Genomic DNA, 13514 nt, shown 5'->3' on the forward strand with positions numbered 1-13514 from the left:
AGGTGAGCCACAGTTAGGGTGAAGGAGGAAACCTCAGCAATGTTATGTACGATGCATGGGAGTGCAGAGGGGTGTGTGTGCTTAAAAAGCTTCTCTCAGGACTGACATTCTTGGTTTGTGCAAAGTTTAATTTACTGTATAGGTGTGAAATAATTGTGGTGAGAAAACATCTAAAGACTCAAGTTGTTTGCAGAGGAGTGTTAGAGCTGTACAGTGTCATGTCACTGTTAACTTGTAATGTTATCTCTATGGTAGATTGAAGATTTTGTGTAATTAGTGCATTATGTAATGCAGCAAGTTTGCTGTATGTTCTGTCAAGAGATAAGACATTTAATTGACCATCTTTCAATAGCTCATGTTTGTGCACCTAACTGGTATACTGGAAGTATATTTTAATCATTCAATGAAATGTAAATGGGAAATCTGTCGGTAATGGGACAGTCGCATCCAAATGTTTCAAATCTCCACTCCCACATGTGAACTGTAAAGAAGAGTTGGATGGGTAGATGTTTCCACTGCAGCAGTAGCCCAAAACCACACCCTCTCTGAAATGAGTGCAGGAGTGGAAAAGTGTGAAGAAAGTGTTTTCCACACAACTGGCCAGAAGAACTAGAAGAACCAGGGGGGCTTTTTCTTCCATTGGACAAAAGAGGTGGGGAGGGTGGTGGTAGTGGGCTTCACTGTTTAGTGAACCAGGTGTGAGCCATTAATCTTCCACTTCTCCTAAAAGACTGTCCAAGTAGGGAGGAATTCAGCTGTGTCTTCATTGCAGTGTTTCATGGTGAAATGAAGTTATTATATTCCTCCAAGTGACAACATAATGAAGTGACATTGGAGATAACTTGAGGTACTGCTCTCACATAGTTGTATGTTTGGGTGTAAACTGTTGCTAGGAAACAAAGAGGAAGAACCTGGTCATCGCTCAAAAGTGGGAGGAAACTCCAGATTTGCCTTTTTATGTGTCTGAACCATTTCCACATAATTTACTACCAGAATTATGACAATGCAACAACTCCAATTGGAAGCTAGTATCCAGTAGTGGTCAAATATTACTCCATTGCAAGTGGAAGTTGATCAGTCAAATTTTTTACTTGAGTTAAAGTACTGGAGTTCTTGGTATATAAAGTACTTGAGTATTCAAAAGTATATTTTATTTTGTTTTTAATGCCAACACATGCATTTAAAGAACCTAATGACTCTGAAATGATGAATGCGCTGACTTGCTTGCAGAAGCATAATAAAATACACTAAAAGTAATATTATACACCAAGATGTAAAAAAGTGCAGATGGAAGACCCAGTAATGTCTGAACTTATTAACACTACAGTCTTCAGTGATGGAGCCCTGGGGCTTGTTTAATACCAGGTTTTAGTACCCACCCCTTCACAGCATTTTAGAAAAGAAAAAAATTGCCTTGCATGGTTATGCTTCAAAGAAATTAGTTCTTTGAACCCTTCGTAGAAACGTATAAAGTATTTGTATTTAGAATGTAGTGGAGTCATCATTTGTCGTACAAAATAAATGAAACAGATGCTTGTACAGTACTTGAGTAAATGCAGTTTGTTCCTGTGTACTCCTGATAGAATCTAAATTGCTATTGGCAGCGCTGCATGTCAGGATTCTTAACAAAGGATTTTTGGATATATCAGTATAAATCAGCATTAGTATGTTTTATGACTACTGCACTCGCTCCAGCTTTTTGTCTTTTTTTCCATGATGCAGCACAGATGTTTGGAAGTATGGGACATTTTTTTTTCACAACGGTCTAGTCTCAGTAGTGAACTGCTGCTCCAATGTTCTCCGGTTAAGGAAACAACCAGATATTACTGCAAACATTTAATTCAGGGGGAGATCACTCACACTGTTGTGCATCGGTTTGTACACTGAAAAAAGAACCAACTCAATTGAATTGTTTCATTTGGTAACACCTAAATGAATTAAGTTCTTTCAAATTAATTTAATAAGTTAGATTAACACAACTGATATTAAATTAATTTGAAAGAACTTAATTCATTTAGGTGTTACCAAATGAAACATTTCAATTAAGTTGGTTCAACTATTTTCTTTTTTCAGTGTAGTTATTCTAAGGTGTTGATTGATTGATGAAGATGACTTAACACCCAATTGTCTAAAAGGTGCATCAGGTGAAAAATAGCTAAATCAACTGATCTCACCCAGCTGTTAACAATGACCATTCAGTCTTTGCTGCAAGCTACTTCTTCTCTCCCATCCTAACCAATAGTGCACCAGTGTCACGTCTAATACTTGAACTCCAAGCTCACACTGGCCATGATGCTTGAACACACATCTGCTAGGTGTCAGACGGATTAATTCACACCAGCTGTGTGGAACTGCCCGCCCGCCCAGCCTGCCTCCCCTCCCTCTTTTAACTTCATCATTGATCCTCCTCTCATCTGTGCCACACATGTCACGTCACATCCTTCCAGCTGAAGACAGGGCTGCACAGCATCATGAGTGACTCATACATGTGGAGCGCAGAGTCCTACACACTGTATGCACAAATTATATTTTCTCTCATGATGCCAGTGAGTGGCAGTGTGGAGTTGTTTCACAGTCAGAAGCTGCATTATGTAGAAATGACTCACGTCCCTCGTGACTTCACTTATTTGACTGATGTCTCAAATTTGTCAACGGCTTGTGAAGAGACGTCGTGCATAACGAAAATATCAACACATCTTTAGAACTGATTTATGCATTTTGGCATTGATAGCTTTTGTCGACATTATAATTGATATGTACATGGTTGTAGTCTGTAATAAAGTGTTGCAGGAGCGGCTAAAGCTGAACATTTAGGTTTCTTATTAGATGCATATTATTTTGTGCTTTGTGTTAACTGTACAATACAGCCATTTCCTTTAGTATATGTAGGTAACCTTGATTTCCAACATAATTTATAATGAATGAAGATTAAAACAAGAGTGAAATAATAAACATCATCTGTAAGAAGAAGTGATCATATTTAACATATTAAATGATGTAATTTCTGCTTTACTGTGGTTGAGGAAATTGTTGCAAAAAGAAATGCAGCTGTGTCACTGATGCAGGAGTTGTGATTATGATCACACGCTTTTTTGTTTTTTTTGGTGATGGAAATTATGTTTGGGGAGAAATGTACGTCTGTATGGACAAACCGCTCACTGCACCATAAAGACATCACATTATCTCCACTATCAGCAGTTGCCATGCCTCTTAACATCGATCACTTTCTAAATCTTTGACTTATAGAATCTAGACTTTAATTAAAACATTTTTATGGCCACTTGGGGGCAGTACAATCAAGTTGTAAACAAAAAAACAAATGTCTAATCACCTTTTAGGTTGGTAATCATTTTGAAAATGTTTTCTCTCCTGTGTTTATGACTCGAGAACAGATGATAAATAGTTTTGCTAGGACAATCTTTTCAAGTTTCTTATGTTTTTAATCTGTGCTTTTTTTTGGTCAGGAGAATTTTCTTGGCATTTGTTGTTGTAATTAGGACTAAAAGCATTTGTGTTTTATGACAGGTGACTTTTAATTTCTCAATACACTTTTAACACATGGTCTTATGGCCGACATGAGTCTACAACAATAAACACAGAAAAAAGAACCAAAAACAACAAGAACACAAACAAAACCTGCCAAAACAAAAAACTTATTTCACAAATGACAATCACAAACTTAAAAAAAATGTCCGGAGAAAAACATCTCTCCTTCCACCTGTTCTTAAGTAATAAACACAGGAGAGAACAATCTAGATCAGACTTAGGAAATAGATCAACAGATGTTGTTTTTTTTACCTACTTGCCTCTCAGGGCTTCTGTACCTTTGTGCACAAAAACCTTTATAACACCTTCTGTTTTTGTGAAGTGATCCTCGGAGGTCCGCCTGGTGTAGCTGGTGCAATGTACAATTAATTATACCGGTATCTGTCTGTCTGAGGGAATTTGTGCTGCGCTGCACTATAAGCTTGTGCGAGTGTGTTTATGTATGTGCATGTGTGTGTGTGTGTGTGGTCTTGGCTATAAATGAGTGTGTGAGGTCCAGCTGCAAACGTGCTTCAGAGTGCTCATGGGCACGCTGCAGCATCTATCTCGCTCTGTAAATGCAAACTGACAGTATTAACTATAAATAACGCCACCGAGCGAGATATTCTGCTATATACGGTGCACTGAGCAGCGTGTTTTGCTTACTGAATAACATAAACTGTTCACTGCTCGCTCTGAACGCTGAGCTCACTTTGAAGCCAGTTGTTTTATGGTGGGGACTGGATTACACATGAACATTTAGTAATGCCATAGCACATAGTCACAGAGGTTCGCACAAGTGGACCCCACGCTTACAGATCATAACTCCTCATCTCCTCCTGTTTGGACCATCTTGATGTTAACAGATGTTTCAGAAGGCTTTCTGCTCTCACACTCTGCGTTGTGTTGTGTAGGAATAAGTGAGATGTATGAGTATCTGTGGGGTTTATTCTTCACAAAAAAACCCAGAAAAACACAAGCGTTACACAGAGCCACACAGCCACTCTTCACCCTCCACTTTGAGCACACACAGCTCTTCTCTTCATTTAATTCACAATAAATGGTTTAGCCTATAATAAACTATAAATAATATGGCAATACAGAAACTCTCTTAAACACACCTCCCACAGTCTAATAATATAAATCATTCACCCAAATATCTAATTTTTTATAGTGCAAAAATATTAGAACATGAATTAAATTAAACAACTAGCATACATTCACAGGAAAAAACAGAAAAACACAGGCGTTACACACAGGAGCCACAGAGCCACTCCCCACCCTCTACAAGAAAAATAAAATAAAATTTCACATAAACCACAATCAAACTACACATTACACATGAGGTAACACAATTTAAAATCATGAGAGAGAAACAACAACAACAAAAAAACGCTTTAACTAGCAGAAGGCTGAGTTAGCTAACTCTTAATGCATAACTTGATTTAAAGTTCAGTTTATAAGCTGTAAGCAGGGTGGGTATAGTATAAGCACAAGGCTAACCCGACCCACTCCCCGTCCTTCAGACATGCGCATCAACGCATGGCTCATTAGAATATTCTAATGAGCCATGTGTTGATGCGCAGCACAGGTAAGCTAGCGGGACAAGCTGTTTTGATATGTTGTGACTGAAGTATGTGGTAGTATTTGACAGAACTTAACATTTACGTTTATATATAAAGTACTATTGATAGGTAATTACCATTGTATTAGCCTATTTAAAGTCGACTCGTTAACGTTACATTTTTGCGTCATGAAAACTAGCGATAGCTAGCTAGTTGGGATAACGCTAACGTCTTCCCTACCTCAGGGACAAGGGCTCCACATTTAGCTGATGTAAATTTCACCTCAGCAGGTTCCTTTTTTATGGCAGGAGGAGGCATTTCTCTTTCCTTACTCTTAGATGAACTCAGGCAGGAGATTCATTTTGCAATCTTTTCAAAATATATGCATTTGCCATCTTTTCAAAAAAGGTTCCTTTGTCATTTTCCAAAAAGGTCCTTTCTAATATATTTAATATATTGTGCATTAATGTTTCTTGGTGAATGAGAATGTTAAGGTATTAATCTGAAAGGTAAAACCAGCGTAATTTAACCAAATGGCCTTTATGCCCTGTCATGTGGCCTTTGTGCCCTTAAAATAAGTGTGAACAGGAAGGCCAAATGGCCTTGCCCCTAAAATGAAGAAATTCCAAGCCTGGTTGTAAGTAAAATGTAAGCTTGACGAACAGGTTCATAAGCTTTTTACAGAACAGTACATATTGTGGTTTTAAATGGAAAAAAGTGAAAATGAATAGAGAGAAGAAGAGAGCGCTTCATTTATGACTCACCCACTTTGAGCACACACAGCTCTTTGACGCTAGGTGGTGCAATGCCAAAACAATTCCCCAGAGGAACAAAAGGCATGCATTGATAACAAAGTGATATAATTGATAACATAAAAAGTTGATGTTGATGTTGATATGCCTCAACATTACATGCTGGCTAACTTGGGACACTGTAACACAGGCTTTACTAGTTGTTGTGTAATTGACTCATTCTTCTCCTGACAAAAATGTAACCTTGTTATTTTAAAGATGCTCATTTCATAAGCTTGGATGTATGACAGTTCAGAAGCTGTGAGCTGTGGTTAACTGTTGCACATGTTCTGAAAGAAGAAGAGCTCAACAATGGAGTGATTGAGTTCCCCAGGAATGCCAGGAGAATGTTTGGTGCACATTGAGATGTATACCAGAGTAAAAGTAATGGTCACTTTCACCAGTGAGGAAATTAAGAGCCTTTTGTATTGTCCAACTGTGTATTGTGAGTTTTGGATTACCCCTGACATGTTATGTGGGCATACTACAATACCTTGTTGCATTATCAAAATTGATGTTTATTTTAACAGTGGATTAAATGACAAAGTGTGATAGGTCTCTTGTAGTGAGAACCCCATTAAGGAGACAGGACTGGCTGGTGATCATTCTCAGTGGAGCTTATCTGTGTCTTTTAGATCATTGTTTTGATTGTATAGCTTGCAAATTAAGTGTTTTGGATCAGTTTAAATGCTTTAATTAACTTGGAGGCAGCTATTTTCAGTGATAAACCCACTGTACATGACTTGCCCAGCACCAAATGGCTGACAACTAAAGTTAACGACTAGCTGGTGAACATAGTTTAGAGTTTAGCAGCTAAAGAGCCAGATGTTTCCCTCAGGAGTTGGTGAAGACAAAAATGTCGCCATAAAGTCCAAATGAATGTTAATGCTGCTCTGTTCCTGCTGAGTGTGTAAGAAGCATTTGCAAAAGACGAAAGAGAAAAAAACAATAATTGCAGCTTTAAGTTAGTAAAGTCATTTGGACACAGCTTATTTCTACTGTCTTTCTCAATTTCCTCACTCATGTAATCCCCCATGCTTCTATTGTTTGGGCTGCTTGTATCAGAGCAAACAGCTCTCCACTGTGCTACTGTGTTTCCTCTGTGGCGTTGAGGGGAAGCCATAGTGTTGACACATCGGCCAGGCCTGGCAAACTCTGCAGTGGCTTTTGAGTGACCTGAAATCACATGAGCATGAGAGGAGAACACAAACATCTGTTGCAGTGGCCAAGACAGCTTAGATTTCCTTGAAATAAAGGCACTTGGTGATTTAGGTGCTATATCTGGATAGTGACAGCATTGTGGGACTGCAGGGATACATATTTTTCACAATGTATAGATCAGCTCAAAGGATACGTGCTTTCTAAACTTTTTTTACTTGGTTAAAAGGTATTCCCCAAACGCTTCACATGTTTATTTCATTTTAAAAAAGAAACGATTTATTCACAATCATCATGATCTTGTCGGGCACAACAGTGACCCCACCTAGCTCACAGTGGGCAAACACGAACACTGATATTATTTTTAGTCCAGTAATTTTCCTCAGACTCCAACTGAACGGCCAACATTCCTGTAGTTGTTTGTTAAGTTTTGTTTGGTCAGTTTTGATGTCCACACTGATGGCTCTGTCTAAAGAGTGAGTACACATGTAACTGTTTTTTCCACCACTTCCTAGTTTCTCTCTCATCTGCGAAGTGCAGCCTGCATAAACAGCAGACACAGCAGAGTATAAACACGAACTCGACGCCTGCAGTGTCGCATTAAATACGTCAGCCATGTGTTTATAATTCATTATTGCTGTGTATTGTGGATGGCTTTGATTCAAGACTAACCTGAGTCAGGGTTTCCTGTCCTTGTGAAAGGGTCTCTTTTTATCCACAGCAAAAAAAACCTTTTCATTTAAATAGGATTTAAATAGGATTGGAATGCACATCAGAGAGTAGCCTGTAGACAGGGACACTTTGCATAACTGAGAGTTGGAATGTGTTGTTGGCCAAAATTTAGAATCAGGCGCAATGCAAAGTAAGGAAAAAGTCACTTTGGCATTATCTATATTGTGTTTTAGTCTAAGGCCTGTGCAGCCTGGGCCTTGTGTTTCATTAGTCCCGCTTGTCAAAATAATTTTTAATTTTAAACTGGCACTGGTAGAGATAGCCTAAAGCATAGGGAAGCAGTTTTGTCACTGGAGGGTTACCAGTCAGGACCTGCAGGAAATTTGTCTTGACCAAGACTCTGAACCTTCAGCTGCTCAGTGGCCAAACATACATTCACACAATATCAAACTGTATAACTCCTCCCCTTTCTGCAGGGAGGGAAGCTAATATATCAGACAAATATTAAAATCTTGTGCAATACAATTTTCAACACCATGGACTATATTATGTTCATTTTCATCTGTAATATATCTATATATTATATCCTGCCATGTCATCTGAACTTTACTCACTTTACCCCTTAGACATTTTACTTTTTATATTTTTTATATTTATATTATTATTATTGCCTATTTTGTTCATTGTTTTTCTTATATTATCCTATATTGTGATTGTTTTTGTAACTTCTGAGCAATCTGGAACCAGAATTTCCTTCGGGATTAATAAAGTTCTATCTCTCTTATCTTATATGTTTAGGTATGCACAAATAGCAAAATTAGGCCAAACCCACAGCTTGGCACAGAATGTATAAAAATAATGAACATAGTCAATGTGACTTCACGTGATGAGAGGAAATAGTACTACAGGTGGGTGGAAAAATATGCGGCTTTGATTTCGGTGTGTCCCTTTAACATTGTTGGGTGAGTCAGAGAAAGCACAAAACAGGAGGGAATGCCTTTAATAATGTCATACTGTAAATTTTGCATTAACATTATTTTACAGTCGCAAATTATTGTAAATTGTTAATGATAAAAAAAGATGAACAGGAACAAAGTTGTCTGTTCTACTTTATTCTAGACAGTATTTTTTTGTTCCATGTTATACCTGCAACTTCCACTAGATGGCGTTGGTTATTTTCTGTGTTGTCACAGCTGTGCCTCAGTATCCATATTAGACACACAGTAAATTTCTTATACCCTAATACCATTTTCAGTACACTCATTAGTGCTGATTCTTTATTGTTGGACCGCCGGCAGAGACAAAGTCTTTCAAGAGACTCCTATGGGACTCCTGCATCATTAGTCTAATGGTGGAGACTTCATTGGTAATTAGCCACAATCTATAAAGGCAACTGTATTTTCCAGAACCCCTTTTTTGTTATATTTAAGTCTTTATATGCATATGAAAATCCTTCTTAATTGCAGAGAGGAGGGTGTGCCTCATCACAGTTGGAAGTTTGGGTTCATTTCAGTGCCATTTGTTTTTCTCAGGTCAGAGTTTTGCATTTTTACGTTTGAATCAGTGCAAATAAAATGTAATTGCTCTTGGGGCTCTTTCTGGACCCTTATTATCACCTCAGGGTGGTCTGACATTTAATAGATTATGTGTGTTTGTTTGCACTTGGCTGTCTTTGTGTGGACCATTGTGAGTTTTAGACCAAGAGAGTTTAAAAAGGGAGGATTCCATTTTCTTTCCTAAAGGCTGTTTGAGGGTTTAGGGGAGGGAATGGAATCATGTGTGTGTGTGTGTGTGTGTGTGTATCTAAATATCTATCTTTGAAAGAGCTGATTACCCAATGAAGACAAATTAGTGTCATAAGGTCCATTAAACCAGGACTTGAAATGAGTTATCCCCAGACTGACAGTGATGACATAATTTTTTTTAATGATGACTTATAAGGCTAAGTATCAATCATAATAGGTTATAACTGCTGCTTACTGGCATTGGTTTTGCAAGCCCATTTATATAATGTATGATAAACGTACTTATAATGTGATATAGGGTTAGTATTTGCATAACCCCTGAGCCTAACCTTATAATCACATTATTATGCATTATACCAGTAATTATAATGCATTATGAAAAAGATTATAATGAAGTACATCTATGAGAAATATAACACACTATGATCCTTGCATGATCCCTATGATACTTGACCATATGTCATTATAAAATGCTTTAATAGTGCGTTACGTTTATCATTATAAAGCATTATGAATATTTATAAATGCTTATACCTATGATCAGATTCTGTCATTGAACTGAAATAGTTCCTGTACTATAGGCAAAATAAGTAAGCATATATAATATATAAAGCTGCATATTCTCTCTATCTTCTCTCAGAATGACACTGTGACTGTACATGCATGCATACCTTCTCAGCAGTGTGCCACGCGTGACCTTCCTTTCATTTCCTGTGACATTACTTAACATCACAAAGGGGGAAAATCTGACTACATTGAAAATACACATCCCTGCTGTGAAGCTGGACTTTCCAGTCCGACACCCCTCTTAAGAACGCTTTATTTTGTGAGTTGGAAAATGTAGTCATTGCCAAGCAGTTAATTACTCAAGCACATTGGCTGGAAGTTTTAACAGGTGGTTTTAATTATTACCACTCTGTATTTCAGGTCTGCTGCTGATACTGCAGCCAAAAGGCTCCCTCAAACCAAAAGGTTAGAAATGTCTGCGATGAAGTGCTGGATATTGAATTTTCATTTTTGGCCATTGGCTCATGGAAATGTCAAAAATGCTCATCCCAGTGTTAGGCAACTGGGACATAGTGACACTTAAACAGTAGTAGCAGTAGGAAATCTCACATTCCTGCACAAGCTGCAGAAAAGGCTTACAGGGGACATGTGGTGTGTCCAAGGTTAGATATTGAACTCTTGGTCAGCAAGGCAAGTTTACGTGAAGCTGTGTGTTATATTTAAAGAGCAGCCTTTTTAAGCCTTCCCCTGTTCTTTCCCCCTTTCCCTTAAAGTGTTGCTGTTGTCAAGTGTTTGCAACAGGTTTAAGCAACCTACCTGCAGTTTGCAGAAACATATGCAACATGCCAACATATATTTTACCGTGTGTCAGTTTCCAAGTTTCTCAAATGTTCTTTTTGCCGATTTGAGCATCTCAAGTGCCATGTAGTTCCGTTATGGCTGGCATCTCCATCACTCAGCAACTCACACCAGAACAATCTATAATGATAAATACCATTACAGATAATAGACCAAAAAAAATTTATGTGAACTGTCCCTTTAAAGAAGGCCAAGTTTGTAAAGGGACATGTTTTTGTAAATAATCATAAAGTGATAATAATATAAAAACAGTCGGCTTACTTGAGGTGTGAAGTGTTGGCCAGGCCTTGTGTTGGTCGGATGGGGCTTCTGGTGCGTATTCACATCATATCTGCTTCTGGTTTCACAGGTGTCCCCTTTGCTGTGTTGGTGAGAGAAGATGAAGAGGCATCGGTTGTTACCGCTGTGTGCCCTCCTGGGTGTCCTGTTCGCAGGGCTCCTCCCTAACCTCGAGGCTCAGGAAGGTAAGTTGAAACAAGTTAATCTCAGCTTCACTCAGCAGGGTGTTCACATTTTGCAGATGATTTGTCTGCTTTTAATGCTTTTTTTTTTTTCAGTTTTCAGCAATGCTCAGTGGGATATATACATATATATTTTTCCCTCATTTTTTGTTCTCATAAATATATAGAATCTGCACCCATTCATTCATCCAAAAAACATGTAAAATAATTATGGGATTTTTCACTTCTAATGAGCATTGTTGTTGGTGAACTGGCTTTTTTTCAATTATTATTATAATCTGTAATAAAAAACTGTGTACATAAGAATTTGACAAAAAATAATAGAGGCCAAACGAGTGTTTGAGTACCCAGTCCAGTCAAACGCTTCTTATAAACAAAGCAGAATGATGCTGTCAAACTTTTCAGCTGTATTGTGCAACAGTATAAGCTTTCAGCACCAAAGAAATATTTTGGTACCAAACAACAAGCAAATTTTCACTGGTCTTCACTTTTGTCCTCCAAACACTCTCTTCTCGAAGATTGTGCACAAGGGTTGGCAGCTGATATATACTTTCTAGTGGATTCGTCCTGGAGTATGGGAGTGGAGAACTTTGAGCATGTCAGACAATTTGTGTACAGCTTGACTCAATCACTGCACCATGTTGGAGGGGACAAGTTTAAATTTGCCCTTGTGCAGTACAATAACAAGCCACAAACTGAGTTCCAGCTCAACAGCTACGCAACAACACAGGGGGTCCTGGCGCACATCAAGGCTATGCCGTATCGTGGGGGGGGCACCAGGACCGGCCTGGGTCTGGATTTCCTGATGCGTACACACTTGACCACTGCTGCGGGCAGCCGTGCAGTTGAAGGTGTGGCCCAAGTGGTGGTGGTGCTAACAGACGGGCGCTCCCAGGATGATGTGGCCGAGCCGGCTCAGGTGCTGTGGCTGGCGGGCGTGGAGGTGTTTGCAGTTGGAGTTCAGGATGCAGTTGACTGGGAGCTCAGGGAGATGGCTAGCAAGCCTCATAACACTCATGTGTTCAGTGTAGACTCTTTTCTGACTTTGCGGGATATAATCCAAGATTTAGTAGTGGGGATTTGCGGCGCAGTGACCCGGTCAGGGGGTGGTCCCGTGGCAAACGAGGCCCCCGTGGCTGGAGGAGGGACAGGTAACAAAATGTGACCAGTGTCACTACCATTACTAATGTGTCTTCATGTGCAGGACAAAGCTGCTGCATATGTGGCCGTGACTGGAATTTTATTATTAACACAATCAAGTATTTTTTTTAACCACAATAACCTTTCACTATCCACCTGCAACATTAACATCACTTGTTTTTGTCTTATCACACTTAATATTCCCCTAATGCTTTAAAAAATCTCAACAAGATCTGCATGTTGTTGACATTCCTACAGCATCTTAGATTAGGATGTAACAATGGCACGGATATATGTCTGTGCATTGATGGCAGAAAGCTATTTAAGTCACAGGTGCTTCTAAATTTAGTGTGCGATAGGAGAGGTAGTGATTTGGATTCTTTATTGGCATACAGCTATAACCTCAGACATCATCTTCACGTATTGTCTTAAATATTGACTATTTGTCCTCGACACAGCAGTAGATAAAACACAAAGCAAAAGAATGACATTGTAAAATCCTTATCTCATATCTCAGACTGACATTCGTTCAGAAAATCCTTTGGGAAAGAAAATGGACTTGAGAATGCCTTAAACTTTTAAAAAAAACATTACATCTTTAAACCAATCAATGAGCTTTTAACAAAAGCTAACCATGCACCACTGCTTATCTGTCTTGCATTTTGTGTGTTTGTCTTTATCGATCACAATGTCTATCTTTGTAAAATATGTGCAATATTCTGTATTTGAAACAGCGATGAACCTGCTTGGACTTATCCTTCACCTGCAGAAGTACTTTGAGAGTATTGTTCAGTAGACATCAGGTTACACTAGGTTACCTGATGTTACTGGAATGGCAAAAGACATTGCTATGTAACTAAATACATACAAAGTGTCCAAAGAACACATTACCTTGGCTAGTACATGAAATTAAAAATTTAAATTAATTGGGACCAACAAACTAATATACAAATTTCTTACCGACATACAGTTTTTCTCTCAAGTACTATAAACCTGCAGGCACCAAGGATTTGCCACAGGGTCATGGCTGGTCACTGTATCTGAGGTCCGTAACAAGAGTCTGCATGGGATGGCTGAACTCAGTGGAGCAAA

The sequence above is a fragment of the Centropristis striata genome, chromosome 10, assembly GCF_030273125.1.
Source record: "Centropristis striata isolate RG_2023a ecotype Rhode Island chromosome 10, C.striata_1.0, whole genome shotgun sequence".
Classification (NCBI taxonomy): Eukaryota; Metazoa; Chordata; class Actinopteri; order Perciformes; family Serranidae; genus Centropristis; species Centropristis striata.